Genomic DNA, 15,911 nt, shown 5'->3' with positions numbered 1-15,911 from the left:
TTTTGGTTTTTTTGGCGGAAAGGGGGAGTCCAAATTGAGAAGGTTAAGACCTTCAATTATCTGGGAATACATTTCATTCGGTATTAAAACGGTCTCCCCTCTTAACCTTAAGATCACAACAGTGTATTATAGTCAATGAAACATTTATTTGACTTGCACATACCTGGTAGGTATTAAAATAACTGTGTGCTCGATTAAATTGGCTGTAAATTGGAAAGTGCAATGCTGGGTGTGAAAGTGGCAGTTTGTTGTGCTAAAGTGTTTACAAAAGTGCTAGATGTGGAAAATACTCGTTATAGGTTTAGGTACGGTGGGAAATCATCAGTGTACAGGTAGTGAGTGAGTGGCTGGGTGCTGTGTGTGGGGCTTAGAGGCAGTCAGTCGGTTAGTCTGTCTGGCATATAGCTGTGTACTTTTTTTTAACCTTGTTTATTAGTTTATTTGCGGTATTCAACACATTATATAATGTCATATCAATGGGCAAAAATGTAGCCGCGTATAGGAGTGTACTTTAATTAGGGTTGACACGGCTACTGATTTATGTTTGAGATTTTTATGTATGACCTAGAATCTGTATTAGCAACACATTCAACTAACGATTCATGCACTGGTCACTGGCTACAGGTGGAGTATTCATCAGTGCAGTGAGTAGTGGTAGAAGTCAGATTAATTATATTAATAATAAAATAATTACAATAAATATAGTGTAAAAATACTAAGCAGAAAACAATGAAGTAAAACACTACACAAGCAACCAACAATTAAACGGGTTAAAAAAGCATTGGCTATTTCGATCCTTCAAAGGCTGTAAGCGAAATCTAAAAATCATATTAACGAGGTACTAAAATACGTTTGATTAGTAAAACGGAATTAATTTGCTTCTTTGGTGAATCTCATATTTGACTCGTTAAAATATTTCCGAAGATATCGTTCCCGCAGGTTTAACAATCTAGGACAGAGATAGATAATATGTTGTATAGTTTCAAGTTTATAGTTACATATGCACTACGACCCGTCGTTAGGAGGATTCAAACTGAGCCAGAGGAATGTAATCTATATATTTCTTTAATAATTATCTTTATTCAGCTAAAAAGCCATAAATGTTCACAATGATATACCACATTTTTAAAACAATAACCACATTTGTAATACAATAGCCACACGACATACTATGTCCTATAAATACATTTTATAAATCTAAATACAAATACTCCTGATGAGAATTAATCCTTCAACAACTCCGAGCTAGTTTTAGAAACAAATATTCATAAAGTTAAAATGTAATTTAAAATATCCTGCCCAAAAATCGTCATATAATAATTAAATTGTTCTTCATAGCGCCTTCTGATGTAAATTACCCATGTCATAAAATTATTAATTGCTTTGCAAGTATCTAACTACCCTAGTTGTTCTAAAAAGAATAACCCAGATTCAAAATGTCTTGACATTAGCTACTCGTAAAATTGGGGACAAATAAGCGGCCCTCGGAGCAGAATGTAACGTGCAAACAGCATGAAGTGAGTCGTGCACTAGGCGGAAACGTTATCTTATGGACATTTCGGCAAGTCCGAGAATCACGCACCCGGAGTATTCAGAGTGGTCAGTCGTAAACAGTCAAGTAAAATCGTTGATTACAGTTAGCAATTAAAACTAAGTATGGTTCTATCCCCAATGTAGTAGATACGTCAAGATACTTGACGACTGATTCCGTAGATTAAAACTTTTCTTGCTTTACCTCATTTGAAAGTATGATTGTTTAAACAATTATTTTACAGCTAGGAACTATACATTGGGGAATTCGAAAATAGATCTGGGATACTCATTAGCTGGAAGGTGTTCCTCACATATGTGAGCCAGGCAAGCCTCTCCATAGCGAGGCAATCTCTGAGAAAGATCTTGACCAGACCTGCCTCCATTATACTCCAGCTATTTATCTATAGAAACAGGAGTGCTAAATCAATAGCATCTTCTAAATAGCCTAAAGCCAGTTTAGCATGGCAAATTAAGCTTGCTGTGTTTGGGGAGACTGACAGTAATCTAAAAATGAACCTATTTCGTCACGCTGAAGATTATCCACATTACGGCACACCCACACTTCTGCCACATAAGTTCCTACTGGAATGCACTTACACTTATTGATTGTTATAATTTTTCTTACCAGTTTTTTGCAAAGCCTATGTGCAAGTCAAATAAATGTTTCATTAACACTAATACACTGTTGTGATCTTAAAGTTAAGAGGGGAGACCATTTTAATACCGAATTAAATGTATTCCCAGATAATTGAAGGTCTTAACCTTCTCAATTTGGACTCCCCCCTTTCCGCCAAAAAACCCCAAAACAGTAGGACTTCGACATAGTGTTAGAAAAGCCATAGGTCATGGCAAAATACTTTGAGAAATGTATCCGTAGGGCAAAAACCTCCTTAAAAGTTAAAACTGAGTGAAGGAGAGTTTGTAACCCATTTGCTGTTCTTGCAAGGAGTAAAGAATCGTTTGTGTACAACAGAATTGCGATAGAACGATTTCCCATCTTGGATATATCCTTTACCCTTAGATGATTAATATCGGTTCACACCATTTGTATATAACGAGAACAAGAAGGGAGCCAAGATGCAACCCGGATCCGTACCTAACCTTTACAGTGGTTCCCTAGTGCATGTGTCTTATTAAGGAAAGTAATTGTAACTCCCATGTTCTTCATTAGTGCCCAAAGTGTAGAACGATCTACCAAATCACATACACATTATAGAGATCCATGAAGGTTAAGTGCAGTGCCCCTTTCCTGACCATAGCGTATTTCCCTGCCAGGAGGCGTAAGTGGAAGCACTGCTCAACAGTGCCTATTCCAGGTTGGAAACAATACTAATCTAAATCTCAAATATTTCCCTTTCTCTGAGGCCTCTAAATGAGAATCAAAATAAGGTTGCTTGTAATTTGTGCAGGAACTGTAGACTAAATCACTGTTTATAATTTGGTAATGTTTCAAGGCCTTTGTTACAGTAATTCTGATTCAAAGTTATTTTTATCAATTACTTTCGTTCAGTGCATTAAGTATATGATCTGTTTTTACTGTACAGTTCTAACCTCTTTTTGAATGGTTTCTTATTAGACGTCAACCTGACCTAACATCTTACTGCTACTACAATAATGGCGAGGGGCTGTTTCATTTTTTAGCATTCTAGTCTTAACTGCTTTGTAAGACTGTACTTCAGTGTCTGTGCTAAAGGACTGGAGCCAGTCAACTAGTGTTTAGTTAAAAAAAATCTGTGAAAAATACAAATAGGTTGGAGTCCCCACAGACCGACCACTACTCGTTTTTTGCAGTCATTGCCCTTTAGCAGTTGCGAGTTGTTGGCATGTAAATAGAAAGTATTGATGGCTCCACTTTCCAGTAATAATACAGAATAAACTAAATGGCGATAGAGGTAGTGTATTTTAATTTGCCTATTTCATAAAGTTTTATAAGAGGCTATCCTCTTAATTTAAGCTGTGTGCACACAGGTTTTTAATTTGCGCAGGGCAGCGTTTTACGTTTTACGTATAAAGAGGTCCAGGGCCTCGTCTATCTCCCCTTGACTTCTACCCAGTACTATTTTAGGCCTCCATGTTGCCCTCTCTCTAAATATCACAACATTTCTAGTCTTCATTGGTTAGGCTTCCAGTTTGCAGCACCTCTAAATATCACTGTATTTCTGGTCTTCATCGGTTAAGAGCTCTAGGTAGGTTTATGAACTGGCAAAGCCTTAAATGATCGCAAAATCTGTAAAGTTATTTTTGGCCATAACATGAATCTACTATAAGTGTAAAGCCAGAGCTTCATACACAGTCGCACCTATGGGGTTGTTCAAGTAACAGGGGCAAAGAGATGGATCTGATGGTCTCAATCTGTCTATCTTTATATATGTATAGCTATTGCAATATATTATATATATATATATATATATATATATACATACATACATACACACAGCAATCCAGTGAAAATAAATGTTTGACCCAAATAAAACATTATTTTTAAAAACGTTTTCTAATAAAATATACATTTGCCCATTTGTTAATGCAATGTACGAGAAGGTGGTTTATTAACTTAGGGAGGTAGCGTTCTTAACCACCTTGGAAAAACTAAGTTCTTGTTTGGTTAGAATACAGTTAACTAAGAAAACTCTTCTCAAGTCCTGGCAGCCATGGTACAATCAGTAGATTTCCCCAAGGATGTATGATAGGCTATGATATGTAGGCTTGCTAGTTTAATACTTCACTTTGGGAGTTTGACATTTTATTTTAGCTTCTCCCTGTCGTCCAAGGAGACCAGCTAGGATTCCAAAGCTGGTTAGAGTCCCTTGAAATTTGAAATGATGCGCCTGAGCTCCTGCTGAAGCCTTCAGTTTTAGCACTCAAAACTCTGTTAGGACAAGGCTGTATTTCCTAGCAGTTAAGGTTACTTTGTTTTTGGGGTAATGTGCCATCTCACCCCTGTTCCAAAATTTCCCTTCAAGTTTAGTCACTTATTTGGTTCTCCAAATGTTACAGCTGAGCAAGGCTAATTGCTATGGTCAGACAGGGCTCCCTAAGGCAGGAGATCTTCACTGTGAGACTATTTTCTTCACACCACGCCTTCCGAGCAAGAAAAACCTAGAAATCTTGCCAATGTAGCTCAAGCCCTTCCTGATGTAGCCTTGGCACTTCACACTACAGTCTTCGCCAGCCCAGTGCTCCCAGCTCTGGCACATTCTCTCATCTTGGTGGCTACTAGTCAGTCATACTATAGTTTTGTCTCTGGTCGTGAACACTCCACCACTCCAACCGAACCTGTGGTGTAAGCAATGCTAAGAGTTGTCCTCTGTATGTTTTGTATCCCTCACCGCTTAAAAATGTGCCTAGTGAATGTTTGCAAAACTTACTCACATAAGGAATCAGTGATCCATTGGTGATTGGTGTCCCTTTATCTCCAAGAATTATGCTTGGTGAATGATTTGTAGCCTAGAACCACTAAGAACTATTCCTGTTCAGCCTGTGCACTCTAAAGAATTGATGCCCAATGAAGTCTTGGTGTCACACCACCTTTAACTATCCTGTGTTGTGCACATCTATACTGCATGTACCCTACTAAAGCCGCATACCATGAATAGTGAATATTGGATGATTTTGTTCTCTATGTATCTTTGGTCTCTTTACAAAGGAATTGTGCTCATCACATGCATAGAGCTCCTGCGTGTCGCCTAGCACCATTTCTTATCTTATTTAATTCTACAAAGAAAAGCAAAGAAAAATCGGGTGCACGATTGAGGGACCAGCTATCATCAACTCTTTGTTAGGCAATCACCTTGCTTCTAAAATTATTGAATTATTACTTAGCACTCCAAACCCAGTCAGCAGTGCAAAATGTCCACGTTTCTATGTAATAACACAATATCCTGGATTTAATTTCTGTTAGATACTTTATTTAATGTCTTCTCATAGAATTATTTTCATTGTAGCCATAGCCAACACATCTCCCTTGGGACTTCTTGAGGGCTACAAAAATATATGTAAAAATTATTTATAATTTGTTCATATATATTTAAAAACCCTTAGTACAATATTAAAAAAAACAAATTCACAATTCTGGCAACCATTGCCAAAATCGAATCCATTTCTAATGGCACCACATGGAATAATGTTGAGGAAACACAGTCAGTCTCTCATATATATATATATATATATATATATATATATATATATATATATAGATAGATAGATAGATAGATAGATAGATAGATATATATATATATATATATATATATAGATAGATATATATATATATATATATATATATAGATAGATATATATATATACTATTATATATATAGATCTAGACTTGCGCATTTGCAAAATTTCTTAAAGCTCCTAAGCTTTATTGCAAATGTTTTCTCCTTAGTGATAAAAGTGGGTTATTTTGGTGATGGGTCAACATATACTACCAACGTTTACAATGTGTCTATAAGTCGCTGTCTTGTGGCATGAAATCCGTTATTATTACTTACATAACTGGCAAAAAATGAAACTTGTACCTCCTTCCAGTTACACTTGTTGATGTGAAATCTATAGTTCTTATCCTCCAGTTAGGTAAAACAATGGTCAGGTACGGTCCTAAAGGTATAACAAATCATAAATTATGAAACCTCGTATTGCACAAAATGTCAAACACTAAATATCATATGATAGAAAAAAAAACTTAAATTGCACCATGAACGATTTAACACTTTTTGTGTCAGAAGAGAATCAACCTATTATTACATTTTCCAAAGATTTACGCAAGACATTAGTTATCACCATGGTGACAAACAGGCATCAATAGGGTATTTTGGCTATATGCTATGCACATGTGGCATAGGATTCCATTTGTAAATGGACCACATTCAGGGTAAGAATATACATATTTTTTTAATCAATACTTTTTATTGAGTTTTCACAACCAAGGGTGGAAAAGGAACAAGAAATGTACAGCAGCCATGTATATAATAGTAAAATGACCATAACAGTAAGGCCTACCTGATGAGCATCGTGTCCAGTATTGTCTGCCTGTATTTAAACATAAAAGAAAAACAAAATGCACCAGAACAGTAACATCTGCAAGACATCCATAGGTGGTGTTGCTTTCAATATGAAATCACAGACAAAGAAGAAGAAAAAAGGAAGCAAACTGCCCCGCACAACCCAAACCACCCCTTGTACTCCCCCTCTCCTCTGAACAGCCACTAGTGCACAAACGCTCTGACTTTAGCCTCCAAGGACTCCCTTTGCATAGGGCATGATCCCAACCATACCCCACAGTAGTTTGCCCAGTACTTCCAAATTGTGTAGTATTTCTAAGGGCAACCCCTAGAAACATAGATAGGCCATTCCAGGTCTAGACAGCGGTCCAAACCCCTCCTTCCAGGCCTCTAATGAAGGAACCTAGGCAGCCTTCCATGCCCTCTAATGTCTTGCTTAATTATAGTGAGGCCCAACAACACAGTAGGGCCCGCCAGTATCTATTACCATCAACTCCATCCAAAATGTACAATAATGCACATCAAAGAGTACGCTGCAGGGTCAGGTCCAACACTTCTCTAGACAGTCATAGGCCCCACTCCAGAAGGGGGCTACAGCTACACATCTCCAAACTGTATTCAACAGTCTCCTATCTCAGTGTGACAATGCAGACAACTGGCAGAGCCTATAAGTCCCCTTTTCCACAGTCACTCTGTAGTGTAGTAAGTTCTGTGAAAATGGCCCACCTGGATATGGCAGCACTGGGAAGATCTGTCTGCTTCCTTAGGAGAGGCCAATGTCTCTCTAAAGTCATCTCCAAGGGGCCCAGATCATGGTTCCAAGCCTCCCAAAGGGCCATGAATGTATCCGGGGCATTGCAGTATATGACTGAAATCTTATGGTGTGGAATGTTAGTCAGTAGTATTTTGGCCCCCAAAAGGCTAACTTCATGGAGAATGTCCAAGTGGTGACAGGTGGATTGATCACATGGCGCGTTGCTGATGCCTTTGAAATTGGGTCTGATGGAGTTGGAACTCGTCTTGAAGAGGGGTAAAGGGTCTGATCACATTGCCAGTGAGGATACCCTCCAAACTGGGGATTGCAATTAAATCCCAACATTCAAACCCCTGGTGCAAAACTGTGCCCTCCCACAATGGAGTCTCCTGAGTAATTACACGTCCCACCCCATGGATTTTTCAGTCAACCTCCAGGTCATAAGGACCACCCTAATCACCGGGGGAAGGCCTCAAGGAATGATGCCTTCACATAATAAGTGTGAAAAGGTCAGGGAACCCATTGCTTAAACGTCGGTCATATAGGTGGGGTCATTGAAGCCCCCGAACCACCAGTCATTCAGGTCGGCCAACTGTGTAGCTTTATAATAGGTTTACACCATCGTATGTGGATTTGTAGCATTTGGCAAAGGCAATTCTAGGGAGACCATGATTCCAAAAGAACCCCCATAAAAGTGAGTCTACACGCAAGAAGAATGATGCTGGAAGGAGGTAGGGAAAGTTTTGGAGCTGATTCCAAAGCCGGGGAAGGGCCACTATCTTAAAGATGGGCAACTTGCCAAGGAGTGAAAGGGGCAGTGCTTCCCAGTGCTTGAGCTCTGCCATCAGTTTGTCTAACTGCAGCTGTATATTCTGGGCCCATGCACGTGCCTCATCTGCAGTAATGTATACTCCCAGGTACTGCAACCCTTGCTCAACGATCCGGAGGCCCAATGCCCAAAACAGTCCTATGGGGTTGCAATTCACCAGATACACAGAAGACTTGCTGGGATGAATGCGGAGCCCGAAAAGGTCCCGAAGATGTTGAGTTTCTGAAGGACCGAGGTCCCAAGTTCTGGAGATCCATCAAGAAGATGAGAACGTCATTGGCATATATGGCAATCCTCTCCTCCGCCCCGGGTCCTGGTTCGAATCCCCACAGCAGTGCATAAATACGGGCCCAATACACCAGCAATTCAATAGTCAAAGCACATATGAGCGGGGAGAGGGGCATTCCTGCTATGTATCCCTCTCCACCGGAAGGGGGAAGAAGTAGCAGCACCCACCCATACCCAAGGGAAAAGCTCTATACAAAGGAAACTCACATAAGTGATAAATCGAGGCCCAAAGTTTAATTCGGTCAACAGGGAAAACAGAAAGGGCCAGATGACCAAGTTGAGGCTTTACAGAAGTCTACCTGCAGGAGCACGCCCTCAACGCGTTGACTCTCCGAAACAGCAATAGCGTTTCACACACGCCATATGTTGTGCTTTGTAGACCAGCCATGCATAAAGCCTACCTGATCTCGGTGAACCAAAGTAGGGATAACCTTAATCAGCCTATTGGCCAGAGCTTTGGCCCACACATTTAAAAGCAAAATAGGGTGGTAAGACCTACATTGTTCCAGTGGCTGGGATGGCTTTGGAATGCTATGATTTTGGCAGTCCTAAGAGACAAGTGTAGCAGTTCGCCCTCCAGGGCCTCCTGGAATATTCCCAGCAAGTGGGGGCCCATCAGTGCCCAAGTGGCTTTGTAAAATTCTGCCAATAGACCGTCCAGCTCTGGTGGCTTTCCCGGTTTGTACTGCATCAAGGCCAGCCCAGTTCCATGGATTCCCTATCTTGTCTCAAAAGGGCTTGAGTAGGGAGGTCACAGACAAACAAATCTACGTTTGAGGGGTTCTCCACATAATGATCGCCTCACAATAGAAGTCTGCAAAGGACCTTCCAGTCAGCCTCTCACCAGCCATACGCTTCCCTTGGGCATTGAAAACGTAGGGGTTGGGGGTCTCGCGAGCATGTGGCAGTACAAAGCCAATGGAGGGTTTTACTGGATTTGCCTCTCCACTAGTAAATACAACTTTGAGTTGTCGTCCAGGCTAAGTGTGCCTCATCCATCAGGGTTTGGTGTAAAACAGTTTCAGTATGTAGCGAGTTCCTAAGGATCACCGGGTACGGAGAAGACAGATATTGCACCTCTAGTTCTAGAAGGCTTGTCTCCAACTCCTCCACCTCAGCATTAGTGTGGCCTTGGTTGGCTGCACAGTAACTATTAATGAAGCCCTGCATCTTAGCCTTCCAAACTTCGAATAATAGCTCCGGGGAGGTAACTGAGCCCACATTATGGTAAAGGTAATCGTGAGTGGGTTAATGCAGTGGCAGTTTAAACTAATTGTCTACAAGGGTCCAGTTACTCGATCGCTGTCGAGGTGGACCCTCCCTTTCCTCCAAGGTTATTGTCAACTCAACTGGCGTGATTCTGACAGTCTGCACGCCTGGTGAGTGTCTGTACAATCGCGGAACCCTGGGCTTTAGGATAGAGGAAATAATCAAGATGGGAGAAGGACTTATGCACCCCAGAGAATTGTCATATAGGAGAATGACCAAGCCGATGTGTGCACAGGAAGATAGCAGAGCAGCGGAGCAAATAGTGTCCTGTATATGTTTGCAGTGTGGTGCAAATAAAAACCAACAAGGACTTAACTAAAACTCGCCTACCCCAAACCCCCTTCCTATACTTCGGGAATATGAATTACTTATTGTGGTGTGAACATCATGGTACTGCCAATCGGGCGTATCCGAAGGAGAATCTTTTCCTGACTATCACAAAAAAACTCACCTCACAGGATCCCCACCCATGAACTGGGGAGCAGAGGCAGGCAGCCCATTGGTGGCCCGGTGCAAATCCCCCACACAGACACGCACAACAAACAGATCAAAGAGGAAAACATTGCACAGGCAGTGGTCAACAGCATCGGTACAAGGCAAAATGTCAGCAGGGTATCTGAAACGTATCATCAAAGGAACATGTTATCTGGAGAGATCGCTTCTGTAACAGGAGAGGTCAGAGTAGGGTCCATGACTGCAACGGGCAGGAGGGGTCCACACCCCCAACAGTTGTCCGCCAGCCGTGGTCCTTTACTGTCTCAAATTGTCAGGAGCCACCTCAGTATCAAATGTTCTGGTGGCAGGGCCCCAGCTGACATTTCTCCAACAAGGCTCCCGGGTTCAAGGCTTTTGGCCCTGCCCCGCCGCCCATGCGAGGTCTCTCTTCTGCCCACTCCTATGCTGCCTCAGTACGGGGCTCTGAGTTTCTGTTTGACCTCCTTGAAGGAACAGTGCTGCTGTTGAATGCGGAGAGCGTAACCCGGAAAAAACATTACTTTGGCAGAATCGCAGTGTAACCAGTCTCGGTCGCAAATGACTTGCAAGATGGTGTCTCAGTCAACATAGTGTAGCAGGCGTGTGATAATGGGCCTTCTTGGAGCCCCTAGCAGGGGTCTAGCAGCAAGGATCTATGAGCTCACTCCACTTTGAAGCACAGGGGTGTAGAGGCAGGCGGTAGTCAGGACCCAACCAGGTAGTGATTAAGGCAGTTGCATCTGAGCCTTCTTCTCCCTCTGGTATGCCGACCATGCAGATGTTATTGCTTCAGGAGCGACCCCTGAGCCACCAGCCTGGCTACAGTGCCTCACAGGGTTGTCACCTCAGACAGGCAGATTTTCAGTGAGCCTTCCGCACCAGACACTCTGGTCTCGTGATCTGCGACTTTATCGACTGTTGCGCAGATAAAACAGATGAGTGAAAGGTCACTACGCGGCTTCCCAATCTTACCCTCAACGAACACTCGCAGGTCACGGATATCTTGCAGGATGGGGGAGTCGCCAGAGGAACAGTCTCCTGCGCCCCTACAGGTCCAGGTGGGAGCTCCGCACAGGAAAAGGGGGGTTGGGTGTATCTGTCTACCCTCCCCTGGATTGTACGGCGGGGCAACTTATCCTTTCGCCTTGTGGTCCAGCCTGCAGGAGGGCAACCTCACATCCGGAGGTGGCAAGAGACAGTCACAGGGCCTGATGGAACACACCTCGCTGATCAAGAAGGCCCAGTGCAGCACATCTCCAGCATGTCGTCACTTGCTATACCACTCCAGTCACGGGGAGCAAGGCTGTGGAAGTCTCAGATACCATACAGCAGCACAAGGCAAGCACCCGGTGACCCCTGGACATCGCAAACAATCATAACGTCCAAAGCGTGACATCAGTGAAAACTGACCCAGGCATCACGTCCCGAAACAGCCACTGAGTAATGCCACTGCATTGAGACCCACCAGGGTGCCAAATGGTTGGAATCAAGGGGGGGTTCACAGTACTCTCCCATAACTTTGGGGGCGGGGGCTGTCACTGTCTGCTTCTAAGGCAAGGCTGGTGATCCACGGCTGATCCTGCACCCACCCCGTAGTCCGACTTGACCACCGACCATCGAATGGGGCTGGGTCACAACAGTGCCATTCTCCCAGCAGGTGAGCGACCCACAGCCTGTTCAAGCCGCTTGTCCTCCGGCCAAGAAGATGAGGATCTGCTCGGAGAAAGGGGTGGGAGGTTCTCAGCAGGTTCTGCAGCGTCAGGGAGTCGCCTTGGCCAACTTGCTGTATCCACGGTGGAGGAGGAGGGCTCACTTTTGCGGCCCAATCCGGCTGCGGATAACTACGCCTCCTCACCTCCAACATGGCCCAGTGTGACCACTGAGCTTCTGGCGGAGACCCCGCATAGCTATAGGGCCCTGCAGCAAATGTATGCCGCTAGGCCGCCCCTAATCTAGGTGACATCACAGCGCTGGCGGCAGAAATCCTGTGGAAGGGGGAGAACCACTCCGATGTGCCGCTCACGAGGGTAGCTGCCCCGCTACCCTGCTACCCTAGACCAGAGGCCTCTGCAGCCGACTGTGGCCCTGCAGCAATTGGACTGACTACAAGAGTGCTCACAAGATGCAAAGGCCGCCTTCTCTGCCGCAGTGCCGCAGGCCCAGCTTGACTTAAAATTGGGCAGAAGCTGTGTCGTGGGCAGTGACGGGTAGCCCGCCGCACAACCACAGCAGCGTGTTTCCCCTAGATAATGTCTGATTTGGTGTTGAGCAGCTGGCGCGCCTCAGAAAGTGACCACTATCTTCTGTGGTCGGGCCACACCCCCTCGGGGCAATAATATATTTGTATATTATTGGCAGTTAGAAATGTGGCATTTCATGTCATGGATTGTAGGGTAATGCTCTTTTACCTACAAGTTCTTTTTCTTATACCATGGTGATTATAATTGATGCCATGCTGAAGTATTTGGAAAATGTAATAGGTTGGTTCTCGTCTGGCACAAAGAGTGTTATGATGCTCTTTGGAGTAATTTAAGTTTTTTTCCTGTCGTAAGACATTTAGGGCCATATGTACGAACACATTTTCCCATAGACACAGAATGGGCAAAACTGCTTGCTACATCTTGCCCTTAGTGCTTCAGACATTGTATGCAATAAGGTGTCCCATAGTTTTTGTTTTGTTATACCTTTAGGACCATACCCGACCTTTACTTTACCTCACTGGAGGATAAGAACTATTGTTTTGACATCAACAAATTTGATTTTCATTTTCTACCAGTTATGTAAGGCTATGAAAATAATAACACTGATTTCATCCCACATGACAGCGACTTATGGACACATTGTAAAAGTTGGCAGGATGTGAATTTGTTTCTTACTGATATTAGTGATTTGAATGTTAAATGACATGAATTCTGTGTGCAATACACACAATACAAATTAAATAGAATATTGAATATCAGAGTGACAAAATTGGGTTGTTTTGGTGTCGGTTCAACATGCAATATGTATAACTTAGGAGAAAACGTTTACAATAGTGCTTATGTATTATATGAAATTTGTACAGGAGCAAGTCTTCATTCATGAATATATTGGGATTTTCCATTTTTTGTGAACATTATTCCTTGCAGCGCCATTGGATTGGATTAGATTTTAGCAGTTGTTGCTATAACTGTCATTGTTATTTTTTTCTTTTAATATTGTATATAGTGTTTTAAAATGTATGTGAACAAACTGTAAATAATTTTTACATATATTCTTGTAGCCCTGAAGAAGTTCCAAGGGTGACGCAATGCGTTAGCTATGAATATAATCAAAATAATTCTGTGAGAAGTTACATAAAAATGTGAACAGAAATTGAATCTAGGATATTTGTGTTATTACATTGAAACATGAACAATTGAGTCATGTTATGTGTAGGGCATTTTGTACTGGTCGCCAAGTTTGAAGCACTGAGTCATATTTCAATAACTAGTTACATTATCCCAACTCGTATCTCATGTTGAAATTAATGTATCTTGTTGCAATGTGCGGCTTCATCAAAGCTGCTACTTTATTACCTTTAAAACTGGTGCCTTCCCGAGCAAACATGGAGCTTGTTCCACAAGACAGCTTTCTGCCCTCCTGAAGAGACGTGCCAATGACTCTCAGGAAGGAGAACAATAAGGGATTGCAGGCCAGGGAGATGCCCACCTCACTTTTGCAGGGAGCAATTTGGGTGTTAGCCCCAAAAAGATAGACGTCAAAGGAGTCATCGCCTTTGAAGGGCAGATGTGTAGCACCAGATGGGAGGGTCACCCCATTGTGTAGGTAGACAGGCTGGCACAGGGATCAGAGAGGGGAAACCGGTTTACAAACAGGTTTCACCCAGGGGCTTGTTGCCCTGATGTGGCCACACCCGGGGTGGGCTAGTGAGGTCCGAACACAGAGAGGGGTCTTGCCATCTTGGGATTGGACAGAATGGTGCATCCTGGGATAGCCAGATGCCACATTCCACATGAAGTGGTCACCAGGTGGAGGGGACCTGGTAGGCCATTGGCTACCGACCATGTCTAACATGAGGGCATTTTCTGAGCATAAAGTGGGCACCCCTGGCACCCAGACCTCAGATCTCAACTGCGGAGAAGGACCGAAGGACTGCTTTGCTGCACCGAGAGTCCAGCAACAAGAGACCACACCATCGCAGAGTGCACATGCAGCACTTGGCGGGTAGCGAAGAGAGGGTCTGTGCCTGCTGTGTCCTGCTCAAGGAGAAGTTATCTCCAGAGCCCAATCAAGTCAAGAGAACTCCAAGAACTGTCTGACTGGCCTCCTGTTTATGCCACTGGTACACAACAGCTGAAGAAGCCTACTTTGGCTAATTGGTAGCCCAAAGTCTTAAAGTTGCTACCACCACTCCTAGGCCGCTCTGAAGACGAAGACCCTATGCACAGAATTGCACCAGAGTTCACTGAGATTGGAAATGCTGTCAGAGAGTTAATGGGAGCCTCGGAAGGCACGCTGTCCACCCAGGAAGGATTGAGCTGTGACTGCAACAGCAGGTGGCTGGTAGGCCAGTGGTGACTGGACTCCAGCAAGACTGGAGAGGACTTTGCAAGATGTCGACTCTGAAACCAGGACCCCTCATCATCATTGTGGACCAAGAAACATCAATTGCGGAAGACCTCAGTTAACTGTGTCGCATCCACAACACCCTTTGAGCATCCTCAGCATCCTGCATCAGATCCACTCCATAGGAATCCATTGCAATGTGTATAAAGGGCGTGGAACTACTTCCGTGGTGGTAGCTGTTCTTGAGGACCTTGCTGGTCACCCCACCAACCAACCTTAAGTAAGTTTTCCTTGAAAAAGTTTGTGACCAGTTCATTGGCTTTGCGAAGGCTTGTTTGTGGTTGACTGAAATTGTTTTGACTTCTTATTGCTTATAAAATCTTTTATACCATCTTTGGAGTCTCTCATGTTGTGACAGTCTACTTTCAAGAGGAAGAGAGGGCAGAGGAGTGGGCACTTCAAAAGAAACAGACCCCAACATAAACTTCAAAGTCTCTGGCCCTTATTCACATTTGGTGTCTGGAAATGGACTATAAGAAGACCCCAAAAATTGTCAAATGTCAAGCAACCAGTTGGGCTGTGCGAGGAGGGGACGCTCTGCAAGACTTCTGACTGTAATCAGGACTGGGGGCCAAGGCCTGCTAGTCTCCCTTCTAGTTAGGGGGACATCACCCAGGGACTCGAAGACTACCTGCCTGGAGCGCATGCCTGCTTCCAAGCCCAGCGTGTCCTTTGAAGAAGAGTAGAGCATTGAAGGGACCGAGGTCCAGTTGAGAAACCTAGCAAGTGTAATATCAGAGTGAGATGTGAGGACACGCCTGCTGCATCACTCTGGTAATTTCCCGTTTCCAGGGCAAAGTCAGAAAGCCTGTATGTCAGGTGAGGGCCACCTTGAAATGAGCCATGGATACCACTGTGTTGATTGGGACAGAGCCTTCTACAATGAAGTATCGATGACCCCTGTATGCCAGCAGGGACCACCGTGGACAGATTACTGTGTGGAGTGGGCCGTAGTCCTTGCACAGTGGAAGCCTGCAACCCCATATGCCAGGACGGGCTTCCTTTCAATCATCTGTTGTGCTTATGGGTCGGTGCTCATGCACAGTGGAGATACAGTGATCCTTTATACCAGAGGGGGTCACCAGGGCCATCAAGAAGTGTGACCTGACCTGGAATGTTGCCAGAGGAGTGAAGAAAGCCTGCACACCTGCACTGG

At 43.8% G+C, this 15,911-nt stretch overlaps 1 protein-coding gene across 1 annotated transcript in view; it reads left to right on the top strand.

Moving 5' to 3' along the window:
• Positions 1 to 15,911, top strand: part of THUMPD2 (THUMP domain containing 2) — a 163,401-nt gene that overhangs the window by 103,414 nt on the left and 44,076 nt on the right. The window lies entirely within an intron of this gene.

The sequence above is a fragment of the Pleurodeles waltl genome, chromosome 5 (assembly GCF_031143425.1).
Source record: "Pleurodeles waltl isolate 20211129_DDA chromosome 5, aPleWal1.hap1.20221129, whole genome shotgun sequence".
Classification (NCBI taxonomy): domain Eukaryota; kingdom Metazoa; phylum Chordata; class Amphibia; order Caudata; family Salamandridae; genus Pleurodeles; species Pleurodeles waltl.
The sequence above is the reverse complement of the archived record's forward strand: the minus strand, read 5'-3'. Positions and strand labels throughout refer to the sequence as shown.